Source organism: Acartia tonsa, chromosome 15, assembly GCF_053477335.1.
Source record: "Acartia tonsa isolate MP-2025a chromosome 15, ASM5347733v1, whole genome shotgun sequence".
Classification (NCBI taxonomy): Eukaryota; Metazoa; Arthropoda; class Copepoda; order Calanoida; family Acartiidae; genus Acartia; species Acartia tonsa.
The window spans coordinates 878,346-888,821 of NC_137274.1; the positions used below are offsets into that span (position 1 = coordinate 878,346).

The following is a 10,476-nucleotide window of genomic DNA, read 5'->3' on the forward strand; positions in this document are numbered from 1 at the left end:
GAGGTCCTAGGAAGGTTTATAACTATTTTTGGGGAGGGTACAACCACCCTCTCAAGAGAAATCTTTAAAAATCAAAAAAATATAATTTGGGAATATTAAGAAGTTTTACAGCTGATTTTAACATAAATTGATAAGAACACATTTTACATGTCCCTAGAGGCCTCTAGGGGCGTAGCCGCTAGTAATTACATAAATCAATTAAAAATATTTCTGTTTTAATTATATATTTAAAATTTGTAATAACAAAAAAAAAATAACAAATATTGTACTATAGAGGCTAAAATTAACTCCTTAGTAAATTATAATTATAAAAAATTATAAAATACCAAGAAATTAAAATCAAAAAAGATTCATTTATATCACATAATAAAAAAATATACTATAAAAAATAAATTATTTTTTACAGAATACATTTTTTGCAAAATTTTTGGCGGTGCACATTTGTTCTCTGTTTCATTTTTGCACATCGTGTGTTTTTTTTGTGCACATCATTTGTTTTTGTGTTTATCCCCAATGATGAAACACAAAATTACCCCATTTGTGTTTATCTGCCATACTGAACTCCAGCCCTGTGACGGACTCCCCATTTGAAATTGGCCTAAAAAAAAATAAATTCAGATTATAACTGTCATACAGTTTCATGTTAGTGATAAAGCCCAAATGGTGTCAAAATTGTGTCAAAAATGATCCATGTGACGTCATAAAAATGAGAGAGATGAGAGAAGAAGTGGGAAAGAAAACCACTAAAAAAGAGATGGATAATCCCTCATTTTTATGACGTCACATGGTTGATTTTTGACACAATTTTAACACAATTTGGGCTTTGTCATTTCAGTTATATAGTTACTTTTAAAATAGAACTATCATACAGGTCCTATTTTTCTGGATCTAAAGGGATAAGACAATGGCCGGTAAATTGATGTAAATCCCCAACTATTTACTCCATATGCAGATTATAATTTATTGTTGAAGAGATTGGACACTCAACTTAATTAACCAACGAATCAAAATTTTAAAAAGTCCCCAAAGTTGTTAAGCCAACCAATAAGAAAACGTTACTATAAAACTTTGGAGACTAGAGTAATAAACAACCCATGTGCGATGTCATAAAAACATGTCTAAATCCATCTCTTTTTTAGTGGTTTCCTTTCCCACTTCTCTCCTCTCATCTTTCCTTTTCAGACATATTTTTATGACGTCACACATGACACATTCCGTATATTTTCAAAATTTAGAATTTACCTGTGGGTCAGTCTTTACAAAAGTGTAAACAGGTCCAACTTTGCCATGGTGGGCGGGGGCATGATAGGCCACAGGGGCGGGGGCGTAGGGACCTGTGTCTCTGCGGGCACGATGGTGGGCTTCTATAAAGAAAAATTTATGTTGATCAATTAGAAAATAGATAGATAGGTAGATAGACAGATAGACAGATAGATAGACAGATATATAGACAGACATACATATAAACAGATTAGACAGATAGACAGACAGAGCGGGGGAATGATAGGCCACAGGGGCGGGGGCGTAGGGACCTGTGTCTCTGCGGGCACGATGGTGGGCTTCTATAAAGAAATATTTATGTCAATCAATTAAAAAATAGACAAAAACTTTAATCAATTAGAAAATAGATAGATAGATAGATAGACAGATATATAGACAGACATACAGATAAACAGATTAGACAGATAGACAGACAGAGCGGGGGGATGATAGGCCACAGGGGCGGGGGCGTAGGGACCTGTGTCTCTGCGGGCACGATGGTGGGCTTCTATAAAGAAAATTTTTTGTCAATCAATTAAAAAATAGACAAAAACTAAGATATAATAAAAATTTGTTCAATTAAGGCAGACAGACAGATAGATAGATAGACAGAAAGACAGACAGATAGATAGATTTACAGACAGACAGACAGACAAATAGATAGACAGATAGACAGACAGATAGACAGATAGATAGATAGATAGATAGACAGACAGACAGACAGACAGTTAGATAAACAGAAAGACAGACAGAAAGATATATAGATAGACAGATAGACAGACAGATAGATATATAGATAGACAGATAGATAGACAGATAGACAGACAGACAGACAGTAAGACAAATGGACATAGACAAATAGAAAGACGTACAGACAGACAGTTAGACAGAGGGACATATAGACAGATAGACAGACGGACAGAGATTTATATAAACAGAAAGACAGATAAAAAGATCAGACAGATAGACAGATCAGACAGAAAGACAGACAGAAAGATAGACAGAAAGACAGACAGAAAGACAGACAGAAAGACAGACAGAAAGACAGATCAAACAGACAGACAAAAAGACAGACAAACAGACAGATAGACATACCTGGGAAATATCCATCGTCCAAGATGAACATTCTAGCACTGGCTAGTCCAACTAAAACCAAGAGAACAAGGGCGCTCAACTAAAAATTAAATGTGTTATCAAAAGATGAACTTACGTTCCATAATAGATGAGCAAACGTTCCATAATAGATGAGCAAACGTTCCATAATAGATGAACTAATGTTCCATAATGGATGAACTTAAGTTTCATTTAAGTATATTATATAATGCCCTAATTGACATATAAGATTTATCAATAAATAAGATTGAAACAATAGGTAGATAGATATTTAATTGAAAGATAGATAGATAGATAATTAAAAGATAGATAGAAATATACGGTATATGTTTAGATAGATAGATAGATATAATAGAAATATAAACTAAAGATAGATAGATAGAAATATACAGTAAGTATTTAAATAGATAGAGAGATCTATCTAATTAATAAATAGATAGGTATATTGATAGATAGATAGATATAGATATAATTATACAGTATGTATTTTAATAGAGAGATAAATAGATAGATATATATATAAAAACTTGTATTTAGATAGATAAATAGATAGATAGGAATATTAAGATGGTTGGTGCTTGCTTACATGTGAAGACCGGAGCACCGAAAACCCCCCCCCCCCCGCTTAGTTTTGACAAAAATCAAAAATAAGGGGGGGGGTAGTTTTTTAACCCCCCGCTTAGTTTTGACAAAAATCAAAAATAAGGGGGGGGTAGTTTTTAACCCCCCCCCTTAATTTTGAAGAAAATCAAAAATAAGGGGGGGGGGTAGTTTTTTCACTGTACAACACGCCAGAAAGTTGAGTGAGGTAAATCAAGTAAATTCAGTATACCAGAGGGGAAACCTTATTACAGGGATATTCATGTTTTGGGGCATAATTTCCTTATTTATTAACTTTGGCCAGTAAAAGGTTTTAATTTTGCGCAAAAAACTTTCTGGCGTGTTGTACAGTGAAAAAACTACCCCCCCCTTATTTTTGATTTTCTTCAAAATTAAGGGGGGGGTTAAGTCTTTGCCTTGCTGAGCACTTTGCCTCCTTGCCGTTTTCCAGACATTAAAAAACTACCCCCCCCTTATTTTTGATTTTTGTCAAAACTAAGCGGGGGGGGGGGGGGTTTCGGTGCTCCAGTCTACCACATGTAAGCAAGTACCAGATGGTTAGATAGAAATTTACAGTATGTATTTGGATAGATAAATAAATTGATAGGTAGATAGATAGATAGATATATAATTGAAAGATAGATAGATAGTTGAATTATAAAAAGATAGATAGATATCTACTTTATATATTTAGGTAGAGAGATTTATCAAAGAAATATATAGATAGCTTGAAAATAGATATATTGCTATATTATAGATAGATAGATATCAAAACTATGTATTTAGATAGATAAATAGATAGGTAGATAAATAGATAATTTTAAGATAGATGGATAGAAATATAAAGTATGTAGTTAGATAGATAAATATATAGGTAGATAAAGGAATGATAGATAGATAGAAATATTAGTATAGATAGATAGATAGACAAAGGAATGATAGATAGATAATTGGAACTATTAAGATAGATAGATAAATATATCCTTACTCTGTACATGATGAAATTGTATCTGTAACTGGCGTCTAAATTATTCCTTCGGTCCTTTATACTTTATCAACAATTAACAACACGGACAGACGGACGGACGGAGGAACGTACGGACGGACCTAAAACTATGGCTTTTGCTATTATAACAGTAGCAAAGTATGAAAAAGTATAGAAATCTTTATGTTATTTTATAAAGTTGAGTGGTTTTAGAATTAGGTATGAAAATCATCTTTTAGTGTTTATCCTTGGTGGGCTAGAGCAGGAGAGAGGGGGAGGGAGAGAGAGAGAGAGAGGGAGTGAGCGTGAGGGAGAGAGATATGTTGCATCCTCTTGGCGGGTTAGAGAGAGAGAGAGGGAGGGAGGGAAAGAGAGAGAGAAAGAGTGAGGGAGATATTCTTGGCGGGTTAGAGAGAGAGAGGCAGGGAGAGAAAGAGAGAGCGTGTGGGAAGTAGAGAGAGAAGGATGGTATTCTTGATCATGAAATAGAGAGAGGATGAGCGAGAAAGAAAGAGAGAGATTGAAAGAGAGGGTGGAGAGAGAAATAGAGAGAGAAAGAGAGGGAGAGAGAGAGAGATGGAGAAAGAGAGGGATGGTATCCTTGATTATGACGAGAGAGGGTGAGAGAGAGAGAGAAAGAGGGATGGTATCCTTGATAATGAAAAAGACAGAAGGAAGAGAGAGAGAGAGAGAGAAAGAGGTGTTAATAAGTTATCAGAATAAGAGAGAGAGAGAGAGAGACAGAGAGAGAGAGAGATAGAGAGAGAGAGAGAGAGAGAGAGAGAGAGAGTGAGAGAGAGAGATAGATAATTAAAAGAGAGAGAGGTCATAAAGGGTTATCCTTGATCATAAACAGAATGAAAAAGAAAGAGATAGCGTGAGAAAGAGAGAGAGAGAGAAATAGAGAGAAAGAAAGAGAGAGATAGAGAGAGAGAGAGAGAGAGAGAGATTTTACGTGCAACCAGCATTAAAGGGGTGTATCAAACCTCCCTGGAAAATTAAGGAGAGTGGCTTCACCCCTCCTAAAACAATGAGGCGTACATTATTTTATTTTTTTAGTAGCGAAGCTACTCAATAGTTAACATTGTCTGTCCATCCGTCAGTCTGGTAGTCCATAATTTTAATCGGCTGCTATTCAAGAAAAAATTGCTGAAATGTTTTGTAAAGATTTCCAAAACTATGGAAAAACTTACGAAATATATCTATCTATCTATCTATCGACCTAACTTTCAATCCATCTATCTATCTATCTATCTATTAGGAAATAAAATAAGGCTATCAAGCTCTGTAAAGAAATCATTGTCCATGGTTAAAAAGCGAAGCTTTTCTATAATTAGGGTCGGTCCGTCCGTCCGGAACGGCTAGCTTTTTTGTTAATTTAGGCATGTTAGAATTGTCCTATCGACTTTGCATGGTGATTCATGTAGTAGTTAGGTACGATTTAGAAAGCGTAGCAACTCCTTAATCATTACCAGAATATCCATTTTCAGTTCTGACACTATACAAGTGTAAATGTCCGTTTGTCCTACCGTTTCTGTGCTTCCCTTGTCGAATATAAATCATTTCATTGCAACAAAAGAAAATGCTTTTCCTGTAAAAAATAAAATCTGTACCAATATCTGTAACTAGTTATTTAATTATTGATCTTTTTTTCATTAAATTTGTTTAAATCCTTATAATAAAGTAAAAGGACGTTTGTTTGTTAGTACCGAAGGATATCGCTAACCGCTGAACCGATCGGGTTCTCCTTAACAGGGTAGCTTCTCATAGGTCCCGGGAAGGTTTATAACTATTTTGGGGGAGGGTACCATTACCCTCCCAAGAGAAATCATAAAATATTTCGTAGAGACTTGAATGGAACATAGACATGAAACAAACAAAAAACATTTACAGTGCCACTAGATGCCTCTAGGGGCGTAGCCGCTAGTACTTGTTAAAAGCAAAGCAACAATTTTCACATTTAATTTTAATAGCTTCACGGAGGGAGGGGACATTGGGCTGTTTATTACACTAGTCCCCAAATTTTTACAATAAAGTTTTCGGATCATGGAAAGAAGTGGGTCTCGTCGTTTTTTCACAAGAGCTTTTCTCCTACGGGGGTAATGGGGGGTTCTAACCCTGCGGGGCAATAATTAACATTTACCTAACCTAACCTAAAATGGCCTATCAAAAGCTACTGCGAAAATACGACGAAACCGGCTACTTCGTTTTATTCTTTGTTAGCTGAACAACTTTGGGGACTTTTATTGAAATTCTAATGTTTTTTTTCATTAAGTTGAGTGTCTAAATGTTTCAACCACTAATTTAATCTACAAAAGGGATAATTTTCCGTATGGCCATTCGGGATTATTGGCCAAACGTTTCAATTGTAATCTACAGAAAGGGTAATCTTGTGCATCATCATTGGGGATGTACATCAATTTATCGGCCATTGTCTTATCCCTTTAGATCCCGTCACACATTCGAATTTAATAGCGTTAATATAAACACCACGGATCTAAAGGGATAACACAATGACTGATAAATTGATGTACATCCCCAATGAGGATACACAAAATTATCCCTTTATTGAGATTGCAATTGAAACGTGTGGACACTCAACTTAGTGAACTAACTAATTTTATTTTTATAAAAGTCTCTAAAGTGTTCAAGCCAACGAATAATAAAACATTATTTTAAAACTTTGGGAACTAGTTTAAAAACAGTTTATGTTATGGGCTGTTTATTACACTAGTCCACAAAGTCTTATAATAACGTTTTCTTATTTGTTGGTATGACAACATTGGGGACTTTTATTGAAATTTGATTGGTTGGTTCATTCATTCAGTTGAGTGTTCAAACGTTTCAACCATTCATTGTAATCTACAGAAGGGTTAATTTTGAGCATCATAATTGGGGAAGTACATCAGCCATTGTCTTATCCCTTTAGATCCCTGAACACAACAATCGTACACACACACATACACATACACATACACACACACACACATACACATACACATACACACACACACACAATATAACCGCAACACAATGTCAATGTCAATGCCATTTATGAGAGAGAGAGATAATTAGAGAGAAAGAGAGAGAGAGAGAGGGAAAGAGATAGATAGATAGATAGAGAGAAACAGAAAGAGAGAGAGAGAGAGAACAATAAAAGAAAATAGGAAAACAATTTTGTATAAAAAAATGAGAATAATAAAAAATGATCGAAGGAAAGAGGTTGAGAAAGAGAGATAATTAGAGAGAAAGAGTAAAAGAAAGAAAAAGAAGAGAAAGAAACATAGACGTCAAAGGGGGGGGGGATTTTTAATTTTTAATTTTTACCCCCCCCCCCAAAAAAAAATGAGCTTAGGTGTGCCGTAGGCACCCCCAAAATTTTTATTTTCAAAATTTTATCCCCCCCCCCCACTCCCCCAAATAAAAAAGCTTGGAAGCCCCTGGAGAGAAAGATAGAAAGAGAGAGAGAGAGAGTGAAATAATGAAAGAAAGAAAGAAAGAGAGAGAGAGAGAGAGTGAAAAAAAAGAGGGAGAGAGAGAGAGAAAAGAAAGAAGGATAAAAAAAAATATTTTCATTTAAAAACTTTTTGTTTCTATAAAGGTTGCGTGTTTTTTTTATTAAAAAATATAATTTTACAATTTCTTATTTATGGTGCTCTGTGTTTTAAAGGGCAGAAAAATAGCCTGAAACCATCCCGGGACCTTTTTGAAGCTCCCCTAAAAGTACATTTAGAGATCTTTAGCTTCAGACAAACAAACTTTTTAATATGATGGACCAGAAGTTACGCCCCTAGAGGCCTCTAGGGACACTTCCCAGGACACTATAAACCTTCCCAGGACCTAAGTGAAGCTACACTGAAAAGGAGAACCATATCAGTTCAGTGGTAAGCGAGATCCTTTGGTACAAAAAGACAGACAAACAGACTGAAAACAGACAGACAATCATATAGACAAACAGACAGACAAACAAACAGACAGACAAACAAACAGACAGACAAACAGGCAGGCAAAAAGACAGACAAACAGACAGACAATCAGACATATAAACAGACAGACAAACAGACAGATAAAATGACAGACAAACAGACAGACAAACAGACAGACAAACAGAAAGACAAACAGACAGACAAACAGACAGACAAACAGACAGACAAACAGACAGAAAAACAGACAGACAAACAGACAGACAAACAGACAGACAAACAGACAGACAAACAGACTGACAAACAGACAGACAAACAGACAGACAAACAGACTGACAAACAGACAGAAAAACAGACAGACAAACAGACAGACAAACAGACAGACAAACAGACAGAAAAACAGACAGACAAACAGACAGACAAACAGACAGACAAACAGACAGACAAACAGACTGACAAACAGACAGACAAACAGACAGACAAACAGACTGACAAACAGACAGAAAAACAGACAGACAAACAGACAGACAAACAGACAGACAAACAGACAGACAAACAGACAGACAAACAGACAGACAAACAGACAGACAAACAGACAGACAAACAGACAGACAAACAGACAGACAAACAGACAGACAAACAGACAGACAAACAGACAGACAAACAGACAGACAAATAGACAGCTAGACAGATAGACATCCTGTTTCTTTATTATAAGGATATTTTTAATATATTTTACAGTTTAATGTCCTCTCTACTCGGGTTCTCCTTAACAGGGTAGCTTCTCATAGGTCCTGGGAAGATTTATAACTATTTTGGGGGAGGGTACCACCACCCTCCCAAGAGAAATCAGAAGAAAAAAAATTTGCGTAGAGACTTGAACGCAACAAAAGAAAAAATATTTTTCAAATTATATATTTGAAATTATAAAAAAACATTTAAAGTGCCACTAGAGGCCTCTAGGGGCGTAGCCGCTAGTGCACATATAATTCGAAACCGATTATTATCCGCTGGATTTTCCAAAAAAAAATTAAAACAACAATTTACGGCCCCTCAGGGTTAATAAAACTGGTTATAAACTTAAGTTTTCACTTTAATACCGTTGAAAAGTTGTCTATAATACGGAGCGATAAATTAAGAATAAGCAATTAAGAGACATAAAAAGGGACATTGAAGAAAATTTAACTAAAAGAATAAAAAGAAATTTAAAAAAAAAGAAAAAATTATAGAAAGAATAAGATATTAGTTAGTGATTTTCATAGAAGATTGTTGAGCGTGCTCATATGCTCCCATATACAAAGGGCCAGATCCCCGTTTTTATCTTTCGTTTTATGTCTAGATCCTACCTCAACGCGTGGATGAACAATAAGAAGGCCGTGCTCGACCGCTACAACGCCGAGATCAAGAGGTTCAACCCCAGGAATAACGCGTCACCAGTCCCGTTCTTTCCCAACAGATTTGTGCAAGCCAAACAAGATATGTCAGACCTCAACAGGAAGACAATGACCTTTGTATATGCCACCAACCAGATTTCGAGGGCCAAAGTCGCTGGCCAGTATGTGCAATTCCAGCTCAAGAACGGCAGCCGCTGGATACGCTGCCTTAACCCGTTTGGCAAAGACCTGAAGGAAATGGCTCTGCCCATACCTGGAAGTGAGGATTTTTTTCTGTCTGAAGCACCGCCGATCCTTCGTTTCAACAAGTTAACGCCTGAGGAAAGGAAGACATTCTTCTCGAACCAAGCTGATTTAACAGAGGATGACTTCCCCAGACAGTTTAGTACAATCACTGCCCATCCAGCCAACACGGTTCAACATAATACAACGTCTGCCCCTGCCCCAGCTCTTGAGGACCTGGCTGTGTTCCCTCCCATAGACTATGCCGCACGTAATGCCGCAACTGCAACCGCCGCAACTGCCGCACCTAGTGCCGCACGTGCCGCCGTTGCACCTGCCGCCGCCGCACAGTCTGCACCTGCCGCACCCGCCGCCGCATCCGCCGCCGCCGCTGCCGCTGAATTCACTGCCGCACCTGCCGCCGCGCTCACCGCCGCACCTGCCGCCGTGACCGCCGCCGTATCTGCATCTACTGCCGCAATTGCCGCCGTGTCTGCCGCCGTACCTGCCGCATTTACTGCCGCACCTACCGCCGCACACGCCGCCGCACTTGCCGCCACGTCTGCCGCCGCATCTGCCGCCGCATGTTCTGCACCTCCTGCTTCTGCATCCTCTGCATTTACCGTTGACTCAGCACCTTCTGATCCAGTTGCCACGAGGACACTTACCGTTGACTCAGCACCTTCTGATCCTGTTGCCACGAGGGCCAAATCCAGAGAAATCAAGGAAGTGAGAGACACCGCTAATAAAAATAAACGTATAGCAACAAAGGCGGTAATCTCAACATGAAGTTAAGTATCTTGAACGGCGAAAAAAGGTACCTAACATAAGACATTCAGCAAAGTTGTTATTTTCGGAATAATTTAAATATTTTGGAGTTAATTCTGATCCATATGACGTGAACTTTATAATATTATATATAAACTTAACTTAACTTATAATTTTTCGAACGTCAATGTCGCCTATTAATCTTAAATTA

General features: G+C 37.2%; 1 long non-coding RNA gene across 1 annotated transcript; it reads right to left on the reverse strand.

Annotated features, from left to right (window-relative positions):
• Positions 1–207: 207 nt before the first annotated feature.
• LOC145306758 (uncharacterized) lies at positions 208–4,036 on the reverse strand. The gene is made up of 4 exons (XR_013875196.1): positions 3,962–4,036; positions 2,356–2,434; positions 1,243–1,364; positions 208–598 (listed from the first exon to the last, which is right to left on the reverse strand). It is a non-coding gene; the product is annotated as an uncharacterized LOC145306758 (long non-coding RNA).
• Between the last annotated feature and the right edge of the window lie 6,440 nt (positions 4,037–10,476).